This window comes from Nyctibius grandis, chromosome 3 (assembly GCF_013368605.1).
Source record: "Nyctibius grandis isolate bNycGra1 chromosome 3, bNycGra1.pri, whole genome shotgun sequence".
Lineage (NCBI taxonomy): Eukaryota > Metazoa > Chordata > Aves > Nyctibiiformes > Nyctibiidae > Nyctibius > Nyctibius grandis.
The window spans coordinates 84,459,029-84,471,703 of NC_090660.1; positions in this window are offsets into that span (position 1 = coordinate 84,459,029).

Genomic DNA, 12,675 nt, shown 5'->3' on the forward strand with positions numbered 1-12,675 from the left:
TTCATAGTAAGCACCCAGAGTTTTCCTAGTTGGCTTAGTAGGTGATTTACAAAATACTTGTTTCTTTTATCCCTAGCTTCTTTTGAGTGGAAAATGAGAGTATGCCATGCCATTGTATGCTGTGTAGAACTGAAGAAAGTCATGCATAATGTATTCCATTGACAATTACTGATGTCCAGATGTTTAATTGTTTTTGTTTGTAATAATTCAAACAAGTAGCATGAATGGGATTGGCAAGCAGTAATTAGGAATATTTGTTATTCAGAATCAGTTTTGTCTAATTGGTAAACCTAGTATTGATTGTGTTTGTTGATTGGAAAGATTTTTGGAGGAGAATAATTCCTGGAAGCTAAATTTTGAATTTGGGCCCAAACATTAAAAGTAAAATCTAATTATCTGCCAAATACTTATGTGAAAATAGATCTGAAAAAGATCGAGTTATGACACCAAATTTCTTATATGCTAACTGTGATTGCTAGATGTTTACTAGTAAGTTTTCTGCCTGTAGCAGCATCTTCACCTAAAAGCAAATGGTATTAAGAAGACATGGATCAACTTGGAAGTTGTTTTAATTCACATCTTTCAGAAAAAAAACATACTTCCGTGAACTTAAGATGCTAAGATATTCAAGACACTCCCCAAACCCTTCCATTCAGAATTGGTGTTTTTTCTGTCAGTCACGTGCAGACAAGGCCCAGCCAGGGGTCTCTTCCTCTCTCAAGCATGAGAAGTGCAATCAGTGACTTCTGTGGCATGTTTTATTCAGTTCTCTTCCTTTCTTCCTTTAATCAGCTAAATAATGGAACATCTTTTTTTTTTTTTTTTTTTTTTAATTGATGAGCTACTTGTGAGTTTAGGCAAATGTAAAACACATGCACCTCTGATTTAAAATGGAAAAGAGAGAGGTTTTGGGTAGATTAGATATGTGATGAGTTTGGCCTCCAATCTTGGATCAGCTTACAAGCACTGCCTTCTTTCTTGCTAGGACTCTGAAACAATAATAACTTTCAGTTTATCTCCAAGTAGATTGAGATTGTTCCTGGTTTCCTACACCCATGCATATGTGTGGGTGTAGGAAACCTTTAATCCTGTACAGCAAAAGAAGAATTACATGTTTGTTAACACAGGAGGAACATAGTCTTTGCAAAGCTGAGCTGGATGGTCAAAGTTTTACAAAACTCTCCTTTGCATCTTAGTCCTGTGGTCTTCTATTGTGGTTCGATTTGAAGAAAACTATACATTTTTTTGGGTTTTATTCTTCAGCTATTTTCTGATCTGAATCGTTGGACTCACCTTTTCTTTACACTCTAAATTTCATGTTTTTTCTTACACACCAGACAGGAGGAAATTCAGCCACCTGTGTTTTTGTAGTGGTTGTGACAGCAATCTCTAGTGAGTGGCCCTTCAGACATTACAGAAGTAGGTCCACAGTCACAGACTTCACCTCTTTTCCATACCAATTAGTTTTTCCTACTCTATTTGAGTAGGAAAATCAACTAATGTTTCTTTCACCCTGCTCATACCCAGATATATCCATAATATCTCTATACATTGTCATTATCTGTTAGGCATTCCTCTTCTGAGGCTAAAGTTGACTGTAATGTTATAGGGTATCTAAAGAGCAGCAGCTACAAATCTTACAGTAATATATACCAATTAAACCACAATGCCTTTATGAAACTTTTTTTCTGTTCTCTTATTTATTGACAGATTTTTTTTAATTACAACACAATGAAATGATGGTAAGTACATAAGATGCAATAGTATAAAAAGCCATTTTAACCCTTCCCTTGGTTAAGACACTTACAGCAGACAAGAACTGCCCCACCCCAATTCCCCCCTTCTCAAATGAAAACAAAAAATAAATATAAATTAATAAATATAAAAGAAAACACTGCACAGCCCTTAACTCTTTGATTGCCATGGCAAGAACCATAATGACGATTCTAGCATGTGACTTTCTGTGGTTAAAGGTTGCCGCAGCAGTCAAAGGGTTATAGCATTGTAAACATAAGTATTTTGTTGAAAATGTTCAGTCATGTTAATGGTCTACAGCAATGAGATTATTATAATGACCCCTTGACCTTTAATGACACAACATTATAAAGAGTTAAAGAGATAATAGCTTGGTGAGCTGTTTGTTACATAGATTAATTAACCCATTTTGTTTAACAATGCACTATGAGGTCTTGATTTACTAATAAAAGACAACTTGTATATAATAAAACACTGTTCAACGCATTGATCAATAAAATCAATGAAAAAATCAGTCTAAGCACCACAAAATTTTGCCTGATTATATCTGACAGTCATAATACACTTTAGCACCATTTAGTCAGCCTTGCATTTGCACACAAACAAGCTTTGTGTTTGTCAGTAGAAGCTACCTGAAGGAATAACATATGTCAGTTATAAAAAGGTTACTGTATAGAATGCTGTGTGAGCCAATAAAACAAAACAAAATAAAATAAAATAAAAACAAAAACAATAATAACATGAAATTTAGTTGCAGAAAGCAAATAAATGCTCCAGTTATTTTGTTACTAACACACATCCTAATGACCCAAACATGGGCATGAAATGCATATGGGGCTATGCAGAGAAAAGCAAATAAAAATGAGAAATTTGCGTCACACAGAGAAATCATCACATCCATATTCTGACTTATTTGTCAGGCTTTGTAAATTAAATGAACAATTGTTGGGTGGTTCAAGAAGTAGAGCTTGAAAAGAGTTGATGTTTAACAATGTGTGAATTTTATGGTCATGTTATGCATAAAACTTCTCACTTTCAGAGAACATCCTAACAACTGCACCAAAATCCTTGTCTCTGCACAAAAGGTTGATTTCCTCTTTCTCAGAGGTGGAGGATAAACAAACAAATCACAGTGTGGGAAGAGTCACAGTTGTAGTAGCTTCTAGCTAACATGTTGGAACCAGAACAATTTCTGCTGGAATTACACGGAATTTCAGGGAGGAAGGAATGGCAACAAGATGGAAAATTGAATCAGCTGCCAAAATTACAAATAACACCCAACAAGCAAAACTAAAGAAGAAATCAGGTTCCGGTAGATACAAGAGAGAATAAATATACATGCACTTGGAGAGAAAGCAAGGTGCGTGTTATTCAGAAAGTAAGAGAAACAAGAATGTGTATGAAGTGTAGAAAACAATGTATCCTTCTAGTACATATCCATATCAAACTCTGACTACACACTGACAAAACCAGCTGTACATGCTTTAACTGCTAACAATAGTAACCACAGGACTTGCAAGGAGCAGACATCACCTCCCTCAAACAGCTTCTGATCATATAGGAACATTTATCATATACAATAAACCTACAGAAGTCAAACACCTGCATCTTTTGCTGCAAGATGTGACTGAACTATGCAATGAATCCGGTTCCCAGACTACAGTAGCAGATGTCAGAGAGGGCTCTTCATAAATATGTTATCTATGATGCATAAAAATTAGGATCAATCAGAAACAATGCATAATAGCAAAGAATTCTGCCATGCAACAGTGTTAGTGTATTATGCTACAGCAGTAATGTAATGGTATTTGATGTATGTGTATGAACTGACTTGTGGTAGAGGAAGGAGTCCAGCCATATAACTATTGTCTAAATATCCATGACACAGATTACAGGCATGAGAATGCGAAGGAGAAAGAGAAAAGGTTAAAGACAAGAACTGGAACCACTAGAAATAATACAAACATTTTTGAAATACAGCTTTCTAGACTGCTCAGCTCTCACAGATGGCATAAACCATGCATGCAAATGGTACGCAATGGCTGGCATCAAAAATGATAGGGCTCTGATGTTACATCACTGTGCATATGACCAGGCAAGTAGCCACAAGATGCAAATAAGGAGCCCATGACGGTCAGTGCTGGCTGTACCACATCATTTTCATAAAAGACTTAAAGGATGGCAGTGTCAATAGATGGCAGACTTCAACAATCCGAAGTGAGTAACTTGGAGCTCAGTGTTGAGGGACTGGACAATGAACAAGATTTAGTGAAAGATATACATCAAGTTCCTCAAATGTTCACAGGAGTTTTTGAGAACGTAATACCTCTTCACTGTAGACACAAAAAGCTGCATTTCCTAGTGACAGACTGCAAAAAGTTGTGTGTGACTAAATGAGATGGACAATAAAATTGTATTTTCTTCTTTTCTCTGTATAGTGAGCAGATCGTTTTTCACTTGTCTACCAACAGCATATAACACTAAATATTGCCTTAATTATCCAGGAAACATGTCAGGGCACAGTGAAAAAGGTGGGTGGAAGGGAATCAGAAGTTTCATCATATTTATCAATTTACATGAAGAAATAGCAATAGATGATCCATCCAAAGGTCATAAATGTATTTCTATTGTATCATACACTTCGGGACTGAGATATCATGAAGATAAAGATACATGGCTGTAATATAGACTAGCAGATGTAAAGGCTGCTTTGTCCTTCAGTATTTCATCCAGTGGAGGTTTTTTTGGATCTAATTTCTGAAAACAAATGTAAGAACATTTAACTGTGACAAGTTTTTGCACACAGATTCAGGCTGATATTAGTTTGACTAAATACCTCCAGAAAGGTTTTTGATTGCAGCAGATAAATAATGTGCTCTCTACATATTTGTAGTTATGTTTAGAGTAACTATACTGAGGACCCTTTTGACTGACTGCTCTCTGGTGGGTTATGACACCAAATATAGAATTCAGTGGACTTTCTACAGCCTAACAGGTATCCTTGTTGTTGGAGACCAATAATACTTTCAAAGCTTTCACCAACTTCCTGATAATATCTCTTCTCTTTTATTGTTGATTCCTTAGCAGCTACATGCAATTTTAGTGGTGTCAGTGGTCTTTGGTTCCTTCCCTCTCTGATAAACTGGTTTTGTACTTGCAATTATAAACCAAAATGTTCTCATTCCTTTTCTTCTATTCTTCTAGAGCACAAGTCTTATGAGGAGCGGCTGAGGGAACTGGGGTTGTTTAGCCTGGAGAAAAAGAGGCTGAGAGAAGACCTTACCGCTCTCTACAAGTACCTGAAAGGAGGTTGTAGTGAGGCGGGTGTTAGTATCTTCTCCCAGGTAACAAGTGATAGGATGAGAGTAAATGGTCTCAGGTTGTGCCATGGGAGGTTTAGATTGGATATCAGGAAAAATTTCTTCACGAAAGGGTTATCAAGCATTGGAACAGGCTTCCCAGGGAAGTGGTTGAGTCACTATCCCTGGAGGTATTTAAAAGAGGAGTAAATGTGGTGCTTAGGGATATGGTTTAGTGGTGGACTTGGCAGTGTTAGGTTAATGGTTGGACTTGATGATTTTAAAGGTCCTTTCCAACCAAAACAATTCTATGATTCTATGGTTCTGGAAACGAAAAATGGAAATGTGTTATGCTGCTTTTTCTGTGTCTGTCTGCACTCTTTGACCAAAAGACCTAGTTGGCTTTCCTGTGGATCCTAGAAGTTGTGGAAAGTAAATTCATGACTAATTTAAGTTTCCTCTAGAAAGATTTAAATAAGGTGGTCCTTTAAATCCGTATTTGTCATTACTGTCATCCAAGAACTACCACCTTCAAAGGAATGCACATTGATAGCAGATGATGGCCTGTGTATCTTGGATGATGAGAAGGGAGGATCATAATCCTTGATCTATCCTATAAAATGTTTTTCAACCAGACACAGTAAGACATGTGCATGAATTGACCAGAGATGCATGGTTTTGGAAACACAGTAAAGGTGAATGTTAGGCTTATACTTAGTTGACAATGTTTTACCAAATGCATTACACAGAGTAAGAGCTGGGAACAGATTATTTGCATCATCACACATTCCTTCAATTCTGGATTCCTATTCAAGACTAAATTTTCTTGGGTAGAATAATCTCAGGTATTTCTGTGAGCTGTGTGAGTATTGACAATGGCTATCCTGAAAGATTTTTTTAATAGTTTTCATCTACCTTGTGATGCATGGCCAGTGTTCATAGCGCTTTATCATATGAGGTAAAACACAACCATGTAAATACAAGCCCCAGCTATGCCTTGCAGGTAAGAATCGTGGTTGTCATAATAATTTAAAACAGCGCTGTAGGTTGCTGATGATGTCTTCTGAATACACGCCATCACATGTACCATTTCCTAACTTATATAACTCTACTTATATTCAAGCGAACTGCTTGGAGCTGACTTCAACATAGTGCTTCCATAAGATATGAAGATGGAAGGATGTGAGCACTGGAAGTTTTGTGGCAATAGGCAAGCATAACATACATAGCATGCACAGTATGTGCATCTCTGTTTAGATTCATTGTATGCCTAAATACGGGGGATATGCACTTCAACTGGAATATATCAGTTGTACAACGGTACTTTTCTGAACTATATATAATATCACGTAATTGTGAACACTGACAAAGAGTATTACAAACCATCATTTTACATTATGGAAAAACCTACTTTCTTTTCTTTGAGGTTGTAAAATGATAGTAAGGGAACCAAAATTTGTTCACATCTTATAAACAAATTAGCACTGATTGCCTGCTGATCCTAAGCACTCTTAGCTTCCACAAGGCGGATGATTTTATGTACAGCCATGTAAGTTATGAATATGTGTGTAGACTGGGTGTTAAACTATGCCAGCACATCAGGATGGAAATATGGATTAGAAACATAGTTTTCTGACTTAACATATTACTCCTTGGAAGTGGTGAACCCGTCTGGGCATGCACAGATTGTCAGAGTTACACTGTTCTGTTGCTGGTGGGTAAGTAATATAATACTTCGCTAGGAACTCTTCAAACTCCATTGTCATATTTTACTGCAACAGTGAAAAAAAGAATGGGCATGAAAGAATATGAATTAAGATATGTCGATAGCTCACCAAGGAGGTAAAGCTTGTAGTTATACAAAGGATGTGATACAATTTCATAGTGTAGAAATTACTATTAACTAAACAGAAAAGTTTGTTTTATGTGGTGGCTGTTATAATTTATTGTATGTGGACAATGTCATTCTACAGAAGCAGAAGAAACTAAGCTGTGTCTCTCGAAAGCTTTGTGCCATCATAGTGGCTGGCATGTGTAATGATTATTTTTTACATAGTTTTAATGTGACAGCAAGAAGCACTATGCTGCATGCACATCCAAGTGTAGAACATTGTCTTTAGCATGATAGTTTACATCAGCATTTCTTGATTTATGTCTTTTCTGCATCTAAAATTTATTTCATCTATATTGTGGGCAGACTGGAGCAGTACTTAAGGCTATCTCCACAGGGCAAACATACTTTATGTACACGTCTCACAGAATGTCGTATCTCAAAGACATAATGGGCAGCTGCAACTGCAAATGTTAATAAACTGACTATAATTTGTAGATGATATGCTAAAGCTTATGTATATTGGGGAACAAGACCTGTTTAAGATGCATGTCTTTAATGCTGTCTACGTGCTTCTTTGAAATACGTTTTGATTTTAGGAACAGATGCTTGCTGAGGTCACACACTGATGATCCTTCAAAATATGATCTGATTATCACTGGGCTTTCCTAGTTACATACATACATCAAATAATGCCACAACCTACAGAATCTATGCTGCCAAACATTAGAGGCTACCCTAGACCAAGCATCAAGTGGAGCCAATGTGCAACAAGTGATGGCATGCTTTCGATGCTTACCAGACATTTTCAGCATTGATGGCACTGATGACAATGTCTTTCTCTATCAGCCTCTGACATCTCAGATGGCAAGTCACAAGAATGGGTCAGAAATATTTGACTCACACATTACATTTTTTCATGAGACCAGTGGCAGACAATTCGTTGATTTGCATGCATAAATCAGAGATTAATTTTATGAATATATGCTTCATTTACACCTGATTTTGTAACTGACATATGTTTAAATGGTCTTATCTTATGTGAACCACTCTGTCTGCAGTCTGTGTACCATGAGCTAAGGAAGTACAACTAATGTGACAGTGCTGGTGTATCAGTCATGGCTATACCATTGTATTCAATAACAGGTTATCTGTTCCTCAGCTCCCACACAATATTATTTGATTTACAGCATAGCTGAACACCAAAGTGGCCAGTGACATTTGTTGCCTCCACTGATAATAACTATTTTCCTTATGGCTCATAGGGCTGCAGTCATCTATTTACAATTCTGGAAATAGAGCTGTCCAAAGACAGTCTTGACAACAACAAAAGGTGACAGGGAGCTATTGTTCCGTAATGGCTGCTTCACATCTCCTACTGCCATGGTGCACAGCTTCCTCCACCTCTGCAATTGGTGATAAAACTTACGCCATGTTCTGAGAAGATATGGGAGCCAGGACAGAGCAAGCCCCTGCAGGCATATTATCGCACCTCAGCCTTCATCTTGTGCTTTCTCCAATTTAGGCTGCTAATGGTGTGGTAGCTTGCACTTCTACTTTCTTAAAAATGCAGTGCCTGGAACATTCACTGTTCAGTTTGCTATGTATCGTTTTTAAGGTTTGCCCTAGCGATGGTTCAAATGCAAAAAACTAGAGTAGGAATGTAATGCTTCCATTGCTTATAGGCAGACCCACTTTCTATTCTGTTCTATGCACTTTTTTCTAACCAACAAGCTAGAATTTGATTCTACATAATTTGGTACCAAAAGCTACATTTAACTGACATTAAGATTGTGAAGTAAGACCAAAAAAAAAGTTGAAAATTCAAAAATTAAGCCTTACACTCTGTTCTTAACCCACAGTGCTCATGGCAGAGGAGTCTTGGTCAAATAACTGGGGAGGTGAAGTACACTTTAAGAAAAAGTGTAAGTCTGCCCCTTACATTTGAATCTATTAGCTTCTGCTATTTTCATTCACAGAATTAGCCTTAAAAAAATCTTTTTCTTTAATTATCCCCTCCCGTTGCCCCACTTTGAAAGAAGAAAAAGAACAAAAGTTCACAGGAAGATATAAAATATGTATTACATTTATTCAGGAGACTTGAAAGGGCTCCTTTGGAGCCATTTGAGTCTCTCCATCCCAGCCTATCCCGTAAATATACAGTTATATAGTATTTAAAATGATAAAAAGTAATTTGTGTCTACAGTCAACAACCTTTTCATAGGTTTATACATTAAAAGGTCAGAGGAAACACTGCCATCATCTACTCTGGCCTCCCGCATCATACAGACTATAGTACTCTGAAGATACACGACCTTGTATAGTCAGCTTGATAGATTGTAACTGATTAACACAATGCATATTCATTTTTGTATTGTTCCACAGTACAGATCATGACAATAGTAATACGGAAATGTTTATTAAAAACTTTATGAAAAAAGTTACGGCACATGAGAAGGAACCCAGATTGCAGAACTGAAAATATTTTCTTTTTTTTTTTTTCTTAATTCTCATAAATATAGGCCCTGGTAGAACAACAACTGTTCAAAAAATAACATTGTATTAGAACTTTTACTTGTTTGAGTTCAAAACGAAATCAGGCAACATCACTAATTTACTCTGAATTTCTATAATTTGAAACTAGCCAGTATGTATTTGGGAATTACAGTGAACACCATTGCTCCTACACCTTTTACTTAAAACAAACCTTTATGATTGTGTTATAACCTACTGAAAATAGGAGTATATAATAGAAATTCTGACACAATCTTGCTCTGCATGACATAAACATGCCAATATAATATTAATTTTTCTCCTTTTCTCTGTATATAATATATATGCACTTTTAAGTAAAAGAAAATAGATTAAACAATCAACTTACCAGGTATTCATTTATCTATGATGTACCATATACCAAGCACTAGACTTATCACACTTACCTTCCTGCCTAATTAAAGTTAAATTCTCCAAATACAAACATTTTTGTTACCTTATCAAAGAACAACAGTCAACATGCTCAGCATTTCATTACTGTCAGGGAAAGAGTTGCACAAAAAGTTAAAGCTGCCATGAAAGATATTTCAAAATTCAAATTAAATTTTCAAGTGAATAAAAAAAACAGATGAGATGCTATTCTGACTTAAAGACAATATAAAATAAGTTTTCCTACTGTAGAGGAAAACCAAATGCAGAATAAGTAGCGCTGTTAGTATTTTCCACCAACTATCCAAGAGACAAAATTGGAACAGCAACATGAATCATTTTGTTATGTCTGTAGCAGAACAAAAGTTATAGTAGTTTGTTGACAATAAAAATCTCTCCATGGATTAAAATATGCATATATGTGTATGTGTGTGTTTGTGTGCAGTTAGAAGTATACAAACACACACACACATTTTAATATATATGACAAACAGGCATAGAATTCCAAATCCACCAAATGAGCTGATGTGCGGTAAATATCCTGTTACGTAACTACCATTTAATCTATATTTTCAGCAACAACTGAACTGGATTTACTAAATAATGCCACGGGCTGATACTGGTGCACTTCTAACCTACAGTATGCACTACCTCTACAAAACATCTGCCATCTGCATTGCATATTAGTTGTAAAACTATATCTTTTTCTAATCTTCATTTTTGTTAGCCGTACATATGTATATCTGTTTATGCTTTAAGAAATAAATTTGCAATGCTTTATAGCATGCCGCATATGTTCATAAAATAAGTCCTCAACTCAATATAAAATCATGTAATTGAACAAAAAGGCATACTATTTTTCATGCTATGCTCAATATAAATATAAATTCAAGGCAGTCAAGCTATCCATACCAAAATAATAATAACCATAATATATATGTATATATACCTACACTCTCTAAAAAATGATCCAGTTATGTGGATTAAGAAATCAGTAAGAAATTGGTTGAATGTAGTATAAAAGTCTCGTTTTATGTAAAAGCCAATATGGGCCATTTCAAGTATTTTAATACTTTCTTATAACCTTTTCATTAATAACTAGCTCTTTGTAGAAATGATAATTTTATACCGAAAACTGTATTCAAGATAAATAAAAATTAACTTCTACTGTAGTTCATTTTTAGAGTGTGCATGTATACATAGCAAAATACCCTTCTACAGATATATCATAAATATCTTAGTTTATGTCAGTTCCTTTCTAAGAAAACACTTCAACGTTTTTTTCTCAAATTTTGGGTAATGTATATCAGGCCTTTTAAGAAATAAAACTCGTCTTAGTTCATTTGCAACACCAGATTCCCTTCAGTTTGTGCCAGTTTGCAAGTTAAAGGTCAAAGATCAAAGACAGAGGACAGTACACTTTAAGGAAATTCAGACAGTGAAGCTGTTCACAGAAGACAATGTTTAACTTGGTAATGACAGTCAACAGGTCAATAATCAAGTTCAAGGCAAGCTGTTCATTGTTGCAAAAGCTACTCCCCTCAAATCCTGGCTTTCATAAAAAACCAGGTGTCTGACTTTCGGGGTGCATCATTCTGACCATCTTTAATAAGTTCACAGCCCAGTGACTGTAAAGCCTATCACTGCAAGAAGCAGCTCCTAAAATCAATAAAGAGGTCTGTCAGTTGCTGACTTTTCTCTAGGAAAAAACTATTGATACAGACCTGCTCTGCAGGTCACATGAAAATGACAATACTGCTGTTAGCACAAATTACACAGAATGACAAAATGCTTTGGTGGTCCCTTGGCTCTGTCAGAGATACCACGTTCAGCTGAAGCCCAGAAATTTGACTAACCCTTTGAGAACTATGATGAACATGCAAAGGGGTAACACACTGGAGGATACTCATGCAATATCAGAGTCATCATTTTAGCTTTCCTTTGAAACTGTAACTCTACCTCTGCAGAGGCAAATTGAATTAACATGCAACATAGTTTAAAAGAGAAATTCAAGATGCTTGAGATAAAAGCCTAAGCTATAAAACTGTTGCCAGTTCAGAAAAATTCTTGGTAGCTGGTAGAAGTTATTAAAATAGGTTTGGTTCCTTTAATCAGAAAGTAGCTGGTAAATATATTTTGTTTTCTATTTGTTACAAATGCTTTTCTTTCTATAATGCAAATAATTAAAAACACTCACTTGCAGTCACAGGAAACCTGTTTTGAAAAACTGTTTTTCTTTTAAAACCTGTATTACCCAAACACAATCATACAATTTAATGACAACCAAGATTAACATCCACCAGACTCTGAAAAGGATGCAATAGTTCTCAAAGGGTTACACCACCAATGTAATACCAGCATCAAGTTTCTCTATAGCATGATGGATTTAGTTCATTGAAATCCACTTAAGAGACACACTGCTTTATACAATGCTTTGGAATGAGTGCTCCTGACAGACCTATGAAAGGCCTGGGGCAGTTGGCTTGGTACAGCTTGGGAAAGATTATGCAGGAAAACCAACCAAAAATCAAACAAACCAGTAAAAAGCTTCTGCTTGAATATAGCAATGAATATAAATGAGTTTAAAACATTGAGGACATAGCCCAGAGCAGCTGTAAAAAACACAAAATGAATGTATTATTAAGGCTGTTACTATATTGCAGATATTTTGGCCCCTTATTTGTTGGAAAATGGCTGTCCGAACAGTCTGAAGTCCTGCGTGTCATCCGAGTCTCCCACCTGACAAAACTGGAAGTAGGAGTATAGGACTCTATCCGTAGCAGACAGAAAGCAATCCTCTTTGGAGACAAAGCTGTTTTGGGTCTTCTCACTTTCCTGAAAGTTCTGTTGTGGGTTGTTGTATTTTTC